At 45.3% G+C, this 19,997-nt stretch overlaps 1 protein-coding gene across 1 annotated transcript in view; it reads left to right on the forward strand.

Moving 5' to 3' along the window:
* The window catches only part of CFAP53 (cilia and flagella associated protein 53), a gene marked incomplete at both ends in the record, with an annotated part of 105,964 nt that overhangs the window by 52,034 nt on the left and 33,933 nt on the right, over positions 1-19,997 (forward strand). The window lies entirely within an intron of this gene.

Genomic DNA, 19,997 nt, shown 5'->3' on the forward strand with positions numbered 1-19,997 from the left:
TGAAAAAACCAAACCAAAACCAAAAATAAAACAAGCCCATAATGAGGGTCTGGGTGAGGAGCCAGCAATCTCAGCCACACAGACAGCACAAAGGCCAGGGGGCTTTTAACCATGTCTGCGTCTACTCTTCTGGGCAGAAAAGAGGTCACATATGACTCCCTTTGAAGAGACAGCACCATGTCTTGAACATTTCTGGTTCTCTTAGAGCTTATCTGTGAGCACAAGGACCTCCATGTTTCCTACACAAGGAGAGATTCTTCTTTTCTTCCATTTCAGGAGTTACGCAAGGGTTTGCAGACAGCTGTCCTTATCCTGTCTTCACGGTTTTATCCTCCATCACCAAGTCTTTTTCTCTCTAAAGAGGTTCTTTCCCCTCACAGCTTCCAAGTTTCAGTGAGGTAGTACAAATAGGTAATAACCTCATGACTGGAACGCAGGAGCCGGCTGAGGTCCCAATATTGCCGCCAGGGTCCACTGATCACAGGACTTCCAAGAAGGTTCTAGTTAAAGGTGTCTACTACCAGGCTGGGGTGCTGGGGAGGTGGCTCAGTGGATGGTAAGGTGCTTGGGGAAGAAGCCCGAGGCCTAGACCAAACCAAAGAACCCACATAAAAGCTGGCAGCACGTGGACCCAAAAGATAGGTGATCTCCGGGCCAGCTCACTGGCTACACTCACCACGTGGTGAGCTCTAAGTTCAACAAGTGACCCTGCCTCAATAAATAACATGGAGAGAGATGGAGAGTGACTGAGAAAGACACCTGGCACAGAACAGAGACACCAAGTCATGCTTATGACTACCCAGTCAGACTCACAGGAAAACGCTGGCCACTGTCTCCTGTAGCCTTTTCTTACTACCTTCCCAGCGTGCAGCAGAGGAAGATGGCCCACCTCCTCTCATTCAGACATCCTCTCTGCCTTGGAGAGGGGGCCTTTATGTTCATTCATGATACTTGGTATATGGAAATATGTTCTTATTTTTTTCCTAGAAGAGTATGATTTTGTATCTTAGCCTTTTTGTAGTCTGATAAAAAAAAAAGGTATGTAACCTATGCTGTTGACTTTGACTGTTTCTGTTCCACAGGCCTGTTTTTTTTTTTTAATTAGATACTCTCTGTATTTACATTTCAAATGTTATCCCCTTCATCCACCCCACTCCTATCCCCTCTTCCTTTCCACTTGTCTCCATAAAGATGCATTCTCTCTTGATAACCCTCTCCATCTCAGTGCCTTGGCATTCCCCTACACTGGGAAAACATACCCTCACTGGACCAAAGGCCTCTTCTCACACTGATGCCAGACACTGCTATCATTCTGCTACATATGCAGCTGAAGCCATAGGTGTCTCAATGTGTGCTCAGTGGTTGGTGTTTTACTTCATGGGAATTTTGGAGGGTTTGGTTGGATGATAATGTTGTTATTTCCATGAGTTTGCAACCCCTTTCAGCTCCTTCAGTCCTTTATTTAACTCCTTCATTGGTGTCTAGGTGTTCTGTCCAGTGTTTAGCTGCAAGCATGTTCAGCTGTATCTGTATGATTCTGAAAGAACCCCTGAAAAGGCATCTCTATCTGGGTCTGAAAGACACCCAGAGCTGGGAGACTCTCACTCAAGTCTTGAGATGACACGACCCCCCAAGAACTCATGAGAGACTGTCCTTGCTGTAATTAAACGAGGTTTATTGACAGGAATTAGTACACTGGGGTCGAGACTCGTATTCCACACAGTGGTAGAGGAGTCTGACCCCGAGTGGCAGGAAGAAGGGGTTTTTAAAGGAAAAATCCACAACCCAAGGGGTAAGGGAGTCATTGGAGAAAGCAAAAATACCAGTGACAATCACAAGAGAAATACTCAGTTTTTCAAGATTGTTTACAACTTTTACGGTTTTATGGTCAGTCAGTTCCTGGAACAGAGTTACCCTAACCTTGAGGTCATAAATTTTTTATGGTCAGCCAGTTTCTGGAATAGAAAAATAGAATTGCTGAACTGGCTAGCCCTCATTTTTGGTTCTATTTTACTTGATAGGGGTCTTCTATTTTACCTGTTAGGGGGTCATGATTTATCCTGGCCTTTCAGTTCCTGCCAATAAGTACTTCTTGACATCAGCAATAGTGCTTGGGTTTGGTGACTGTATATGGGGTGGATCCCAAGGTGAGACAGCCTCTGAATGATCTTTTCAGCAATCCCTGCTCCTCTATTTGATCTTGTATTTCCTCTTGTGCATGTTTTATTCTCTCTTCTAAGAAGGATTGAGGCATCCACATTTTAGCCTTTCTTCTTTTTGAGTTTCATAAGGTCTGTAAATTATTTCTTGGGTTTTTTAATCTTTCTGGGGCTACTATCCATTTGTCAGTGAGTGCATAGCATGTGTGTTCATTTGTGACTGGGTTACCTTATTCAGGATGATAGTCTCTAGTTCCACCACTTGCCTAGGAATTTCATAAAGCCATTGTTTCTAATAGCTGAGTAGTACTTCATTGTATAAATATACTACATTTCTGTATCTATTCCTCTGATGAAGGACATCTTGGTCCTTTCTAGCTTCTGGCTTTTATAAATAAGACTGCTATGAACATGGTGGAGCATGTGGCCTTATTATATGTTGGGGCATCTTTTGGGTGTATGTCCAGGAGTAGAATAGTTGGGTCTTCAGGTAGTACTATGTCCAATTTTCTGAGGAACTGCCAGACTGATTTCCCAAGTGGTTGTACCAGCTTACAACCCCACCAATAGTGGAGAAGTGTTCTTCTTTCTCCACATCCTCACCAGCATCTGTTGTCACCTGAGTTTTTGACCTTAGCCATTCCGATTGATGTGAAGTAGAATCTCAGGGTTGTTTTGATTTGCCTTTTCCTGATGACTAGGGATGTTGAGAATTTCCTTAAGTGGTTCTTAGCCATTTTGTATTCCTCATTTGAGAATTCTTTGTCCAGCTCTGTACCCCATTTTTAAAATAGGGTTGTTTAATTACTTGAGTTCTTTGTATATATTAGATATTAGCCCTCTATCAGATGTAGAATTGGTAAAGATCTTTTCCTAATTTGTTGGCTGCCATTTTTGTCTTCTTCACAGTGTCCTTAGCCTTACAGAAACTTTGCAATTTCATGAGATCCCATTTGTCAATTCTTGATCTTAAAGCATAAGCCATTGGTGTCCTGTTCAGAAAAATTTTCCCTGTGCCTATGTGTTCTAAACTCTTTCGCACTTTCTCTTCTAATAGTTTCAGTGTACCTGGTTTTATGTAGAGGTCTTTGATCCACTTGGACTTGAGCTTTGTACAAGGAGATAAGAATGGATCAATTTGTATTCTCCTGCATGCTGACTGCCAGTTGAACCAACACCATTTGTTGAAGAGACTATCTTTTTTCCATTGAATGTTTTTAGCTCCTTTGTCAAAGATCAAGTGACCATAGTTGTGTGGGTTCATATATGGGTCTTCAATTCTGTCCCACTTATCTATCTTCTTATCTCTGTACCAATACAATGTGCTTTTTATTACGATTGATTTGTAATATAGCTTGTGGTCAGGGATGGTGATTCCTCCAGAAGTTTTTATTGTTGAGAATAAATTTCACTATCATAGGTTTTTTTGGTTATTCCAGATGAGTTTGCAAATTTCTCTTTCCAACTTTATGAAGAATTAATTGAGTTGGAATTTTGATGGAGATTGCATTGAATCTGTAGATTGCTTTTGGCAAGATGGCCATTTTTATTACGTTGATCCTTCCAATCCATGAACATGGGAGATCTTTCCATCTTCTGAGATATTCTTCTGTGTCCTTCTTCAGAGATTTGAAATTCTCATCATACAGGTCTTTCACTTGCTTAGTTAGGGTCACACCAACGTATTTCATGTTGTTTGTGACTATTGTGAAAGGTTTCTTTTCCCTAATTTCTTTCTCAGCATGTTAATCCTTTGAGTAGAGAAAGACTACTGATTTGTTTGAGTTAATTTTATAATCAGCCAATTTGCTGAAGTTGTTTATCAGCTGTAGGAGTTCTCTGGTGGAATTTTTGAAATCACTTAAGTATACTATCTTATCTTTAGCAAATAGTGATGTTTTGACTTCTTTCTTTCTGACTTGTATCTTTTTTGACTTCTTTTTGTTGCCAAATTCTCTGGCCAGTACTTCCAGTACTATATTGTATAGGTAGGGGGAGAGTGAGCAGCCTTGTCTAGCCTGTGACTTTAGTGGAATTGCTTCAAGTTTCTCACCATTTAGTTTGATGTTGGCTACTGGTTTGCTGTATATTGCTTTTATTATGTTTAAGTATGGGCCTTGAATTTCCTGATTTTTCTAAGATGTTTAACATGAAGGGGTGTTGAATTTTGTCAAATGCTTTCTCAGCATCTAGTGAAATGATCATGCTTGTATTTTTTCTCCTTTGAGTTTGTTTATATGGTGGATCACATTGATGGATTTCTGTATATTGAACCATCCCTGCATTCCTGGGATAAAGGCTACTTGATCATGGTGAATGATCCTTTTGATGTCTTGGTTTCCATTACTTGCGTTCTTGTGCTTTCCTCTTGCCATCTTGTTATCTGTGATTCTAAGCGATCTTGTCTCTGACTGGAGCTTGTTTCTCCTGTTAGTATGAGGGCCTGTGGGCTCAGGAGGGAGATTGGTCCTGGGTGTTCGGTTCTTTGCAGTCAGGCAGTGAGTTCTGATGCCAGTGACTCGATTCTTCTCTGTGGGCTCAGATAGGAGAGTGCTTGTGTGCCTCTGCTAGGTGCTCAGCCATCTGTGGGCCTGTCCTGAGTCCTGATGGCGGTGACCTGGCACTCTCTCTTTCTCTGTGGGCTGGAAATCCAGAGGCCTGTTTTATTAAAGCACATGCACACACACAGCCCATGTGTGTATGTGTGTGTGTGAGCTTGTCATGGCATGCATGGGAAATCAGAGGACAAACTGTTGAAGTCAGTTTTCACCTTCTACTATATGGGTCCTAGGGGACAAACTCAAGTTATCAGGTTAGGTGGCAAGCTCCTTTACCTGCCGAGCCACCTTGAGAGCCCCTCCTCCCTGCTTTGAAAAGCTTGTTGCTGGAGATTTGTAAAGGTCTTCGTAACTACCACCTCTTCGCATCCAATATACACTCAACTAAAAGATGAGAAAAGACCGTCCACTGGAAGCACCGTAGATCCCTATTGCTACCTGGAAATATTCAAAATTTATGGTGTAAAACATCTTACTTCCTCTTATTTTGCAAGTTGGCAAGGCTCAGACCAGGGGCCTTGCTCAGGATAGTTCATGAGCTTGAAGTCAGATATGAACTGAAGCTGAATCCACCTGGAGGCTTAGCTCGGTAAGCACTGAAGATACCAACTTCTGTCATTGGCAGTGCGCCTCACTGGTAGGGGATCTCACCGGTGGGAGCAGCTGAAGCACTTCCCTCGCTTGAGGTTTGGAATACTGATAGTGAAAGACCCTCGTCGAGAGGACCTTTATCTGAGGAGACCCCAGGACCCAAGAATCAGCCGAGACCACTGGATGCAAGTCGCAAGAGGGTTTTATTAGTCACAGATGTCCATGGGCGACAGCCTATTCAGAAGACTAGCACGCCGGACCAAGGGACAGTTTCTTTTTATAGGGTTTGGGGGGCAGAAGCGAGGTCCAGAAGCAGAAGCATAGTAACAGGGTTTTAATTGGCTAGTTTAAATGTGGCCAGAAAGTGAGCCCAAAAATATGGCTCTAAGGACATGGCTCCTGGTACTAGCCCGGGTTGTGGCTCCCAAGAATAGTTGCTTTGGGCTTATCTAAGTGTGGGAACTGTGGCAGAAATATGGCTCCAAGGACTCCTGGTACCAGTCGGGGCTGTGGCTTATTTGAAAGCTGGGCTTGTCTGAGTGTCTCCCTTTCTTTGTCTATTGTAAGCTGGCTGCCCACCGGTATCTTGCTTAGCCACCTGGGACCCTGACCTAGCCTGCCCCGTGTGTGCACAGCCTTGCAGACATGACATTTATTGTTGCTAAGCAGGGGTCTTTCAATAGTCAGGTAACTTGTTTAGAGAGAGAACATGCTCGTAGAAAGAAACAGAGATTGCCAGGCCCAGGACCAGCAGAGAACTACTTTTGCTGCCTTCCGTGGGTCACACTGGCATGTATTGAATGTGCAGATTCCCAGTGGTGGAGAAAAAAAGCTCCACCCCAGCTGGAATGGCTCTCAAGGCTGAAAGGCAAGTTGATAGCTATTTTAACTGCTACTAACAACTATCCAACTATTCATTTAAATTATAGAATTACCCATTGACCAAGTCCAGCTCAGTCAAACAACAGGTTCCCCGCGGCAGGAACTAGGATTGAAAGGAAAAAAAAAAAACAATGAGACAAAACTATAACATGACTCCAGCCAGTTCGGAGGCTGAATTGAGCTTTTTATTTTTTCAGTCTGCTTTTAAACCACTTTAATTGCATGCAGAGAGATAAGATCAGTTCTGAAAAAAGGAACAAACCAGGCACTAATCAAAAATCCTGTAAACATGTTTTTGGGGACGAGTCTGCTAGACCTGGGAAACAGACAAAAGGGACTTCCAAGAAAGAAAGGAACTGCCACACCTACATCCATTGAGCCCGCCCAGAGCTTCAAATGTAAATGTTCTTATTCCACGCCTGTTTCCTGAGCCCTAGGCCAGAGTCACATTCCTGCCTGGAGTTTATTTCCTTTGTCCTGGTAATGTCAAAATTCCTGCAGTCAACTGGTGCCAAAAAAACATTCCAAAACCCATGAATATTACAGATCACACAGGATTACATATTGTATACACATCACATATATGTAGTATATGTATATATGCATAAACATATTTTAGATATATGTAATATGTGTATTTACCCATATTATGTATTTATTGATATGACATATTTTACATATATTTACATATATATTTTTACACCTATATATTTTTACATATATTCACATATGTGTGTAGTTACATATATTAAGTATATGTAATTATGTAATACATGAAGAAGTCACAGTAGGAAATGCTCTACCTTTGATACCCCTGCACTACACATTCATTAAATTCTCCTTTTTCTCCCTACCCGTGCTGAAACAATGGCCCAGTGGTCCACCTAACCTCGGCCTAAGCAACTTGCCTTAAGTAAATAATTCTCAGGAGAATCATAGAATGTGCTGAGTGATAGCTATCTGACCCCTTTGGTCCCAGACAGGGTCCTGATGCTTATGCTCACTAACCAACAGGTTTAAAGGTCAATATGCTTAGCCAGTCAATTTAAATTATAACCTTGCTGATGTAACAGCCTTTCGGGATTGCCTCTCCTCTGGATGTAGGGCACTCTAGTGCACTGGACTGATAAACCCTCTTGCTTTTACATTGATCCCCGATCTCTTGTCTCATTCATAGGAGCCTCAAATAGATAAGACTCAATTTGGGTCTTACATGCATGTTTTACATATCTTTACCTGCTTCTCACTTTGAAAAGAGGTACCTTGCTTTTCATTCCAGAAGCTCTCTAAGCATTGCCTAAAAGGCTTTAGTATATTTTCATTTTGATTTGAGACAAATGTTCCTATGGCCTGAGCTGGCCTCAAACTCAACATGTAACTCAAGCCAACCTCTAACTCACAGCTCTTCCTTAGCCTTACAAGCCTTGTGATTATGAAAGACCCCCGAAGGGAGACCCTCACTCAAATCTCAGGAGAGGCACGCACACAGCAAGGCACTGAGACCAGACTTGCTGCAATCGCACGAGGAAGTTTATTGAAAGTGAAACAGAGTGAGATCTCAGGCCAGCATGCTGGGGTCGAGACTCATACACCACGCAGGGGTAGAGGAGTTCGACCCCGGCCTGAACTTGTAACGGGCTTATAAAGGCAAAAAACCACAAAAGGGGGAGGACAGGGGGAATGAGGATATTCAAAGGGGGCAATGAGGAAATTCAAAGGGGAAGAATCATACATTTTTTAGCCGTACACCCGGGCACACCTAGAGCGTAGAAACATTCCACAGAGGTCATCCAGACCTTCTGTGGTTATTTTGGGAACTCAAATCTCAAGAAACTTCCGGGAGTAATTACTTGCAGAGGCGAGGGCCCTAGGGCAAGGAATCAGTGTCCTTTGACAACTTTTTACTCTTCATTCCCCCGTTTTTCTTTTTGTAAAAAGCTCTCATCTTAGAGCGATCCCTCAGCTTCTTGTAATATCTGGTATTGTTGTCTTAGGACCATTACCTGTACAGCACTCACCCTTTCTTTTATAGCATTATAGCTTCATAGCTGACCTATTCTTTCATAGTAAGGGGGATTGGAAGCAAAACACAGCCAGCAGGACTGAGTAGCGGCAGGGCTAGAGCGGTTTAAAACAACAAATGCACTATCAAGCAGATTGAACAGGCAGTCCTCAGTTCTCATAGGGAGATAGGAGGGTGTGGTCAAAAGGGGATACAAATCTTCCTTTGGTGACAGAGTGAGACGAGGAGGTCTCTCAGGCCTGGGTACAGGGTTATCAAGCACCGAATTGGGGCCTATGGGTCGTGTGGGCGGACTCTATATCTTTATCTTAATAACAAAAACGAATCTAGGATCCCCTCTGCCAGTATAGACTCTCCATCCCCAACGGTTTCCTCTTACCCACTGACGATCTTGTTTTCCCTGTGGGGTGAAGCTGATATTTAGAGGGTTACAATAACTGTCTTTGCATGGTCCCTGAGGGCTACTGGAGCTTTCAGAGGCACACCCAGTCCTATAAGCCGGGTATTTGGATGGATCTCTTTCCCCATTTTCTGGCTCCCCTGGCCTATGACCCTTTTTAACTATAATTAGATCCCAAGCGGAGGAAGGGTTCCAGAAGGCTTCTCCCATGGTCTCACATCCCCATTTACTACAAAAATAGTCTGAGGCCCCTCTGTTAGGGGAAGGATGAAGAGAGTGGGGGGCATATGGCCCATGGAGGTGCAGAGAGGCCTGAGGGCAAGGGAGATGCCTCTGAGGGGCCCATGTTGGGAATCCCTTCCCTGAGGGACCAGCCACACAACAGTATAGTACAGAATAGAGTTTATTCAGGTCATGGGAGAGTTAAGAGGGTAGTAGAGGCAGAGAGAGAGAGAGAGAGAGAGAGAGAGAGAGAGAGAGAGAGAAGTAGAGGAGTAGAGGCTGGCCATGAGCACATGGGACTGGGGGGGGGGAAGGGAAAGGGGAGAGCAAGGCTGCAAGAGCACAAGGGCAAGAGAGGCCAAGAGAGAGAGGAGGGGTCAAGCAGCTCCTTTTATAGTGTCAGGTCACTGGGGCAGAGCATACCTGGCTACTGCCAGGTAATTGAGGGGTGGGGTATACCTGGCTGTTACTAGGTAACTGAGAGGTGGGGTTTACAGAATCCCAACATTCCCCCATTTTTGTTTAATTAAAAAAGAAAAATTAGAGGTGATGGTGGACCAGGAATAGGGTCGTTGTGATTTCTTGACTGCTTCATGCTGGTTTGGGGCGATGTTTTTAGAGAGGCCAGAAAAGTGGGGGTAGGGATGTTTCAGTCTTAAGAGTTGGCTGTTTCCTTGTTGTCCAGGGTCTGTGGAACCATCTGAGGATAGGTCAGAAGTAACAGGTCCAGTGGAAGCATCTGTGTCTGAGAGAGAAGGCTGAAGCATCTGTAGGTTGCTTCTCTGGAGCTGTTCTAGATGTAATAAGCACCTAGACTTGACAAGATGCTGGAACACACATATGTATACATTATAGGTAGAGATTAAGTACATTTGGTTTGGAAGAATGAAAGATTTTTCAGGAGCAGTCCTAATGCTGCCATTCCTCCCCTTTTCTTATTATAAAAAGGAGAAAAAAGGGAGGGGGAGGCCGATGGTGAAAGGGGAATAGGGGCGTCGAGTCTCATTGACTACTTCCTGCTGTTTTGGGGCGTTGTAAGGGGGTGCAGCTGGCTTTCACCATCGGGATCCACCTGGCAGATGTTCACATCAGGCTCCTCTATGGACAGTGGCTGGTAGTCCTGTAACAGGAACTAATTAATAGTTTGATTAGAAATTTTTGGTCTGTTGTTGAAGTAGTCAGAAGATTGATAAGGTTTGGAGCAAATTACTATAATGTGTCCCGGATATTTTAAAACGGCTTGCCATGCCTTGAAGAGGGATAGGGGAAAGGTGTGGAGTCATGGCAATGTCAGAGTCAGGGCAGCTGAACGTTGATAGTACTTACAGGGGGGACTCTGGCTGGTTTTTTACAGTAGAGCTTACCAACAACTTCTTTCTCCCACCTGGGTTCTCATGGATCTTGTATGTGGTAAAAGAGATGTAGGTGTCTCAAGAATCACCTTAAGAGGGTCTTGGTAGGGTCTAGTAATTGGATGACAACAGAAGAGTGTTTAGCAACAGGCTCAGTGTCTACCTGAGAAGCTGGTAAAGGAAACATGTTTGTGTTAGTAGGTTGACTGGATAGAAGAAGCAGAGGGGTTGCTAGCAAGCTTGGGTTCAGGCAAATGGGGGGGGGGAAGCAAAGGAAATAGAGGCTCCCAACTTAGCTAGATCTCTTCTCCAATAAAGGGATAGGACATGTTGGCACTACCAAAAGGAATGACTGAGAGGTACACTCTTAAAAATGTAAGTGCTGGAATCTGGTGAGGAAGGTAAGGTGTCTTCTTACCCAACAATAGGAAAATGGGAGGGAGAAGTAGGTCCCCAAAACTCCGTCAGAACCGAGTAAGTGGCTCCAGTGTCCAAGAGGAAGGAGATGGGCCGCTCACATACCATGATAGCTACCCGTGGCTCCCTGTTCGTGATGGCAGTGGTCAGGTCAAGGGACCCTGGGCCTCTTCAGTTGTCCATAGCCAAGCCTAGAAGGCTGGAGGGTTATTTGGGCATGATGTCCCTCTGTCTTGCATGACACAGGGCAATCGACAGCCCAATGTTCCTCTGGATCGTACTTAGGACATGGCCCCTTGGCTGGTGAGGGCTGGAGCAAGCTTTTGTCTAATGACCTGTTGACCACATCTGTAGCAGGGGCCCAGTGGTGTAGCAGTGGCTGGGGCTGGTCGGGAAGCCTTTGCCAGCATATGGTATTTGTGAGCCTTTTTACCTTTTCCATGGTACACTTTAAAGGCCAGCACCAAGACTTCTGCCTGTGGAGTTAGGGGTCCCCTCTCAAGCTTTTAAGCTAGTCTCTTATGTCGGGGTAGCTCTGGGTAAAGAAATAGGTCATTAGAAGTCGTTTACCTTCTGGGTTTTTAGGGTCTAAGTTAGTGTCTATCTGTTTGATGGATCTTGTCTGCATGCATTTTTTCTGCTCCCAAACTCGCTGGCTTTCCTCAGGAAGTAAATTATTAGTGAGTCTCATAGTAAAGCATGGAACATCAGACTATAAGATTGCGGCACAGAAGAGGACAGAAAGGGAGGAAAGGGGCACCGGCAGTGGTGCTTGAGGCCTGGTGGTGTGTCCACGTCCACATGTGAGTCTGGCTGTGGCGGGGAGTTTTGAAAAGCTTAGAATAACATGAGTAGAAGCTGAGGTACAGGTTTGGATCTTGCGGCGATGGCTCGTTGGCTGGATCGAGAGCTGTGGTGTCATCTGCCTTATTGCCTCATTGCTAAAAGGAGGTGGGTGGGGTTACAAGAACACAGAGAAAGATTATAGCGGAGATAGACAAATGCCTGTACACAGGGAACCTCTTTCCATTTACCAGATCTTTGGCAGTATGAGTGAAGGTCTCATAAAATTAATGAGTCTAGGGTGCCATTTTGAGTCATTATCTAGTGGATACTGAGTCCAAACATTGTTGTAGAGGTGTATCAATTTAGATGTCTTTAGCTGAGGTGTCAGTGTTAGAGATTTGAAAATTTTCCAGGAGACATCCCAGTGGGGAGCCTGGTGACCCGTTTTGAGACATTAAGTTGTCCATTGGGAAGGTACAGGGAGGGGGCTACGGAGCCATCCAATCCAGTGTCCCAGTGGATTCAACTCGGTAGAAAAGTTTCGCCTATGCGCAGGGGTCGAGAGTCATCACTTGGACTCCTGGTGGCTTCACCAGATCCCGGATCTGGCAGAGTGTGCCCTCGCCAGGCCTGGTCTTCGGCTGAGTGAACCAGCTGCTAGAGCCCTGGGGGAAGGGATAAAGAGTGAAGGGCACTCCCGAAGGGACCTTCTCAATGGTCAATGTCTGTCTCAAAACTGTGGCTATAGAGAATTAACCCTCTTTGCCCGCAAAGGCGGGCCAGGCCTTTTTTGGGAAATCAGGGTTCTCTAACCTCCTCACACGGGGCACCAATGAAAGGAAAAGTCACTGAAAGGAAAAGTCACAGGGCACCAATGTTGTGAAAGGATGACGATCCAAGTCACGGCACCAATGTTAGGGGAAGGATGAAGAGAGTGGAGGGCATATGGCCCATGGAGGTGCAGAGAGGCCTGAGGGCAAGGGAGATGCCTCTGAGGGGCCCATGTTGGGAATCCCTTCCCTGAGGGATCAGCCACACAACAGTATAGTACGGAATAGAGTTTATTCAGGTCATGGGAGAGTTAAGAGGGTAGTAGAGGCAGAGAGAGAGAGAGAGAGAGAGAGAGAGAGAGAGAGAGAGAGAGAGAGAGAAGTAGAGGAGTAGAGGCTGGCCATGAGCACGTGGGATGGGGGGGGGGAGGGAAAGGGGAGAGCAAGGCTACAAGAGCACAAGGGCAAGAGAGGCCAAGAGAGAGAGGAGGGGTCAAGCAGCTCCTTTTATAGTGTCAGGTCACTGGGGCGAAGCATACCTGGCTACTGCCAGGTAATTGAGGGGTGGGGTATACCTGGCTGTTATTAGGTAACTGAGAGGTGGGGTTTACAGAATCCCAACACCCTCCACACCGTCTCTTCATTTCCCTGGTGTGTCCCTGTCCGGGGCAGACATAGAAGTCTGCTGCCTGAAGGTTAGCTCGGAAAAACTGTCCTGAACACCCCAATGTGCTCCCTATGCCATGAGGGACACACTGTTCTTCTGGGGGTGGCTTTTCTAAATTGGTATAACTGGAAAGATCCCAGGCCATAGAGCTGGCTGCTAACTTACAGACATCGGGTGCAAGATCAGGCCACCAAGTCCAAGGGGGGTGCACTGCGGTTGTTGACCAAACGATGTCGCCCTCTTCATTAAGCACTTCCCAGGTTAATTTTTGAGGGGCATGGGGGTTATTACCCAAGGTTGGGGCTACGACGAAGGCGCAGCATAAGAGAATTGTCACTGACTGCCACTGTACCCAAGCAGCAATCCCGTTGACCTTGACTGCCGAGGGGGTAGTTAACAGCACCAGGTAGTGTCCCTTCCACCGGGGCTCAAGCATGCCAGCGCGATGTCGTCTGACCAGGACTGAGTCTCCGACCTGGAACCAGGGGGGCACCCCGGTGGTTCCTGGAGCGTAGGCTTCTTTGATTCGACTCCAGATCTGTGTTTTAATAACTTCTAAGGCCTTTAAGTGGGTAAATAGAACAGAGGAGGAATAACTTCTAAGGCCTTTAAGTGGGTAAATAGAACAGAGGAGGAGTGAGAGTTAGTGCTAGGACCCAATATCCCACACGACTCCGTTAAGGGGGGCTGTCCCCCATGTAGAATTTCATAAGGGGTAAGGCCGAAACGCCCCGGTGAGTTTTGGACTCTACGAAGCACAAAGTGGAGGAGGGTCACCCAGTCTTTGCTGCTGGTCTCAATAGCTAATTTAGTAAGGGTCTCTTTTAGAGTTCTATTCATTCTTTCTACCTGTCCTGAGCTCTGGGGTCTGTAAGCACAATGTAATTTCCAATTAGTCCCCAATAAACAAGCTAATATCTAACTTACCTGGGCAACACAGATGGCCCATTGTCTGATCCAATTACCTTAGGGGTGCTAAACCTAAGGAAGATCTCTTCTGGAATCTTCTTAGCTATGACCGCTGCTGCCATTTCTCTCTTTGTGGGGAGGCTTTTACCTGCCCAGAAAAGGTATCTATAAAGACTAATAGATACTTATATCTATGTCTTCTTGGCTCAGTTCTGTAAAATCCACTTCTCAGTAAACCTCAGGTCTATCTTCTCTCCTTCCGGCCTTCTACATACATTTGCTTTCTAACATGGCACACAGTTATCTAGTCAAATCTGGCACAAAAGAATTTGACCTCAAGACAGTCTTTACAAGTTTGTCTACCTCTACATGAGTCCATTGATGCATTTTCTTCAAGTCCAGTGCTGTACACCAGGTCCTGGATAGGGCAATGAGCTCAACAGGTTATAGGGGTTAAGTACTGTGAGGTGGAGTTCTGCCACCAATTTGTTTACCTCTCAGAGATCTTGAACTGTCCAGCAGTTGTTGGTTCCATGTTTCTGCACCAGTAGGAGAGGCACACCTCAGGATGATGGACACATACGAAGTTGTTGGAGTAACTGAATGATGAGTGTCTTGATCCCGTCTCATGCCTCCTTTGATATGGGGTACTAAGGCACCACTAGCCTGGACTTTCAGCTCCATATGGGCAGGGGCTGGTTCTTAGCCTCTCTCATTCCTACAGTCTCCGCCCAGGCCTGTGGATATGCCTGCAGCCACCAGTCCGTCTGATCTGAGGCAGGCTGTTTAGAGTTGGTACTTGTCCTCCAACTGGATGGTTAGAACCTGCACAGGCTCCCCTTCTGGACCTCTAACCTGTGGTCCATCAGAGTAGAAGTGAATCTGTGCCCCATCTTAGTCAGGAGGTCTCTCCCCAACAGGGTGCAGGGACAGTCTGGCATTACAATGAATAAGTGGGATACCCGGCCCACTCCAAGATCCACAGATCTTCGGGTAGTCCATAAATATTTAAAACTTTGGAGCCACATGTCCGGGGCTTCTGTTGCTGGTGTCCCCTTTTTTTTCTTGTTGGGGCAATTTTTGTCTCAGTGGCCTTCTTCTTCATAGTAAGCACATTGATCTTTGTCAAGAGGCTCTCTCCTAGTGCCAGACTTGATTCCTAACTCCCTGGCCCTTCACTACTGTGGCCAAAATCCTACAAATTCCTTTTTTGTCTACTACCCTCCTGTCCTCTCTTTCCTCTGCCTTCTGCTTCTCTCTTTCTCGCTTCTCTTCCTCAGTCTCCTCCTTATGAAACACTTTCTCTGATTCCTTCACCAAATATTGCAAGGTATAGTTTTAGAACCCCTCTAGCCATTGTAACTTTCTCTTAGTATCTGATGATGACTGCTGTATAAAGGCCATAGCCACCTCTGCCTGCTGACCCTCAGAGGTTGGGTCAAGGTATAACCCCTGTAAGCTTCCATTAAACGTTCAAGAAACACAGACAGCAGTTCAACAGGTCCCTGAAGAACCTCTCTTACCTTAGCCAAATCCGTGGGTCACCTTGCGGCTCCCTTGAGACCTGCCACTAGAGCCCGGCGGTGGACCTTGAGACATTCCTTACCTTCTGCAGAGTTGTAATCCTAGTCAGGGCGGATCAAGGGAAAAGCTGCATCTATAAGATTAGGGAGATTGGTGGGGGTCCCATCTGGTCCTGGAACATTTTTTCTAGCTTCCAGGAGGATCCTCTCCCTCTCTTCCGTAGTTAAGAGGACCTGCAAAAGCTGCTGGCAGTCATCCCAAGTGGGCTGATGAGAAAACATCAGGGACTCAAGGAGTCCCGTCAGGCCCGAGGGGTTCTCTGAAAAAGAGGGGTGGTTAGTTTTCCAGTTATACATATCGGCTGATGAAAACGGCCAATACTGTAGTAGGACTAGTTCTCCCGGAGCTGGGGCGGGTCCATAAGCCCGTAATGGTAGGGCGATAGCAGAGCCAAGCCCCGCGCCATCTCACCCTGGGCTTCGGGTCCCGGCCGCTGGTCCTGTTTCAGAGGTCATCTGGGAGTCAGTGGGAGTCAGCGCCTGTGGGGGACTTGCATGAGAAACTGGTTGAGGGTATGGGGGTGGATGGTTGTCGAGGAGAAGAAAACCATCATCAATTTCAGGATAGATCTGCGTGGGGGCCGATGGAGCAGGTGCCGGCTTGTCTGGAGGAGGTACTTTTGGTTTCGCGGCCACAGCCACCGTTGCTGTTTCTGCCCCCGCTGTCCAGGGTCTCACCCAGGATGTCGGGTTTTGGACCAGGTCCTCCCACACGATGATGTATGGAACCTGATCAGGGTGTCCCCCTGAAGCCTGAAAAACAATTCGCTTAAGAGCGGAGATGAGAGATAGATTAAAAGTTCCCTCCGAAGGCCATCCTATGCCAAAACTCAGCCATTCGGAGGAGCAGAAAGTCTGCCACGGTCCTTTCCTAATTTCAACAGAAAGATTATGAGCCCTTGTCTTAAAGTCCGTCCAATGGTCCAAAGTCAGTGTTAGTGGGGTCATCACAGTCTGGCCCATTTCTAGTTCTGACACACACACACACAAAAAAAAAAAAAAAAAAAAAAAAAAAAAAAAAAAAAAAAACACTCACAGATACTACAAAACAGAGAGACAAAGTCAGTCGCCGACCTTGAGTCGACCCGAAATCCTGAAAAGAGCCAGATGGCCCAGAATTGTCCCTCTGACACAGCTCGTCAAGGAGAAAAACTGATCTCCTGACTTTTCCCGCGGGGGTCCACCAGGCGTCCCTGGTCCTCCCCCTGTCCTCCTGGGACATCTCCCAGGGTGAGCAAATGGCGGACACCTGGACACGTCTATCCCCATCCACTTCGCTCCTCCCTTGGAAGAGCAGACTCAGTTAGAGCGTTTGCGAAAACAGAACTGTGATCGCACCAGACCTCTGAACAATCCACAAACACAGAATCACAATCTGAACAATCACGATCTACAAACACAGAGTCACAACAGGACAACAAGGAAAGAAAGGAAAGAAAATCCTTACCTCCAAGTAGATATAGGACCCCTGGGTGGTCGCGCAAATCCAGGATGAGCCCCCAAATGAAAGACCCCTGAAGGGAGACCCTCACTCAAATCTCAGGAGAGGCGCGCACCCAGCAAGGCACCAATACCAGACTTGCTGCAATCACACGAGAAGTTTATTGAAAGTGAAACAGAGTGAGATCTCAGGCCAGCATGCTGGGGTCGAGACTCACACACCACGCAGGGGTAGAGGAGTTTGACCCTGGCCTGAACTTGTAACGGGCTTATAAAGGCAAACACCACAAAAGGGGGAGGACAGGGGGAATGAGGAAATTCAAAGGGGGTAATGAGGAAATTCAAAGGGGAAGAATCATACATTTTTTAGCCGTACACCGTACACCGGGGCACACCTAGGGTGTAGAAACATTCCACAGAGGTCATCCAGATCTTCTGTGGTTATTTTGGGAACTCAAATCTCAAGAAACTTCCAGGAGTGATTACCTGCAGAGTTGAGGGCCCTAGGGCAAGGAATCAGTGTCCTTTGACAACTTTTTACTCTTCAATTATAGTGTGTACCACCACACCTGGCAAGTCCAAGATTTGTGTTTGTTTGTTTGGTATTTGCTTGTTTTTCATTTTGTTTTGATTTGTCTTGAGACAGTTTCACTATATTATCCTGGATAATCTGCAGTTTCAACATTGATAGATTACCCTCAATCCTACGGGGATTCTCCTGCCTCAGGCTTCTAAGTATTAAGCAATATAGGTGTGTAACCTAACACATGGTAAAATTCAAAATTTGCAAACTGTATGTGCATATGTGATGTATGTGTGTGCTCCTGTTCGAGTGTGGGAATATACCTTAGAGCACAGGTGGAGGTCAAATCTGCCCTTGAATCTTGGTTGAGGTATTCTTTCATTTGCTGTTCATACCATGTAGCTGACTGTGGAGCTTTAGGGAGTGTGTGTACTTTATAAGCATGTGAGCATATGCTTATGCCCATGTGACAGTATTCACATATCCAGAGGTCTATAAATGATAAATTTCGTTCTTCTGAAGTAACTGTCATCTTCAAGGCTATCTTGCCTCTGTCTGCTAACCTAGGTTTAGTCCTGGAAGTTTCTAGCCATTATACAATCTAATCTGGGTATAGAATATTTTCAATTTCTTCAGTTTACTGCTAAATAAGCTCACCCTTTCTTGTTCTTTTCTGAACTCAGTTGGCTTAACCCAGATGTTCTAGCTCAAACTGCTCTCCAACTTGACTGATTTAATCTAGCTTCTGTCAGTTTCTCACTGAATTGCTCTGCTTGGCCTTAAACCAACTCTGGAAATCTGTTTAGTCTTCCAGTTCTTTCTCATTCTCTGGGTCATTCTGTCTTCATCTGTGTCTAGCTTGTTTTCTCTTCATCCTGCCTCTGTGAAACTCTCCCAATAAGACTGCTTCCCCCTCTTCTCTCTTACTGGACTGCTCTCTCTTAAATAGTTTCCCTTTGTTCTCTCTTTTTGTGAGAGTTGGGCGTATCCTATATTGTCAAATCTTTCTCTGATTCATCACTTTTTCTGCCACTCAATTAGACATTACTTTAAACAAGAGTGCTTCTATCTACAAATTAACATTACCTGCATTGTTTTGGATACATGGTGAAATAAAAAAAACCTGTAACAGAGGCCAGAGTGGAGTTTGTTCTTTCTCTATCTCTTTCCACTTTTATGGCCTTAAAGCAGCTTTTCACTGAGCCGGGAGCTACTTGTTGCGAATAGCCTGACTACAGGCATATCTGACCATGTACAACTTTCTGGTAGTTGCTGGAGAACTGAATTCAAGTTCTCCTGCTAGCAGATTCAGTGTTACCTTTCACCCAGCCACCTCACATCCTGCCTGATTTTTATCAAATATGGGTCACAACGTTAGCCCTAACAACCTAGGTTTGGACACTTAGCCTGTATAAGCCAATTTAAAAAGCCAGATTAATAGTTAAAAGCAGGAAATCAAAAGAAGTTTATTGAATGTGGCCACATTGGAAAAAGGGACAAAGAGACCCAGCAACCCCTTAAATCCTTTGTTAGGGTAAGATATAAATAAAGGACAAGTCTGTATTGAAATTTTGGTTTTATTTAAAAAAAACACCTTAATATTACAAGAATATGTTTTCATTTTGTGGGGCTGATTCAGATTGTCCACAGCAATTGATTATGATTTGCCTCAAGGTCTATCAGGGGTGTGATTTTGTCAGCTGCAGGTAGTTTCTGTGATTGTTTGACATTTGAGATTCTTGGAGTTTTTGAGTGGGTAGATTAGATGCTAGTTCCCAGAGAGGAAATAAGGGTTGCAGTTGTTGGTTGGTTGCTGTTGGTTGCTTATGGTCATGGTTTGTTAATTGGTCATGTACAAAGCAAGAAGAAAAGGAAAAGGAAGAGGAGGATGGGGGAAGAAGAAGAAGAAGATGAAGACAAAGACGAAGAAGAAGAAGAAGAAGAAGAAGAAGAGGAGGAGGAGGAGGAGGAGGAGGAGGAGGAGGAGGAGGAGGAGAAAGAGGAGGAGAAAGAGGAGGAGAAAGAGGAGGAGAAAGAAGAGGAAGAGGAAGAGGAAGAAGAAGAAGAAGAAGAAGAAGAAGAAGAAGAAGAAGAAGAAGAAGAAGAAGAAGAAGAAGAAGAAGAAGAAGAAGAAGAAGGACGAAGAAATTAGATATTTTGACAGTGAAGCTCAAACTTGCTTCTAGGAACTCAGTGTCCCTAATCAGCAGGAAGAAGTCTAATGATAACATTGCACCCTTTCCCCTTTATCCTGGAAGGATCTGTTTTTGCCTTTAGGATATTCAGACACAGCTGTGTACTGGGTGGGGGGGGGGTTCAAAGGAACTCCATCATCAACTTGAGTGTTGGAGAGAAATGGCCTTCTCCAAGAAGATTACAATGGGACAGCTCTCTTTATTGAGAAAGGAAGTGTAATCTGGGCTATATAAACCTTGGGGAGTGGGTAGGGGTTTTATGGTGAGAAGGTTTACATGATTGGTTGGTACTGAAACACTATGGATACTTCATTTGCAAGAAGAGGAATTTCAGGTGATGGCTAGACATGTCTTTATAGGGAGAGAAGTTAAACCTGTGTTTTGGCCACCAGGCTGCAAGACTACCTCAACCATGGTAGAGGTGGGGATCACAGACTACATGCACAGTGGCATGCAGGCTCAGAACAGGGAGTGAGCAAACCACACGCTTACTGCTGTTGAGATGAGATTTTGGCAGTTT

Source organism: Micromys minutus, assembly GCF_963924665.1.
Source record: "Micromys minutus genome assembly, chromosome: 8".
NCBI classification, from domain to species: Eukaryota; Metazoa; Chordata; class Mammalia; order Rodentia; family Muridae; genus Micromys; species Micromys minutus.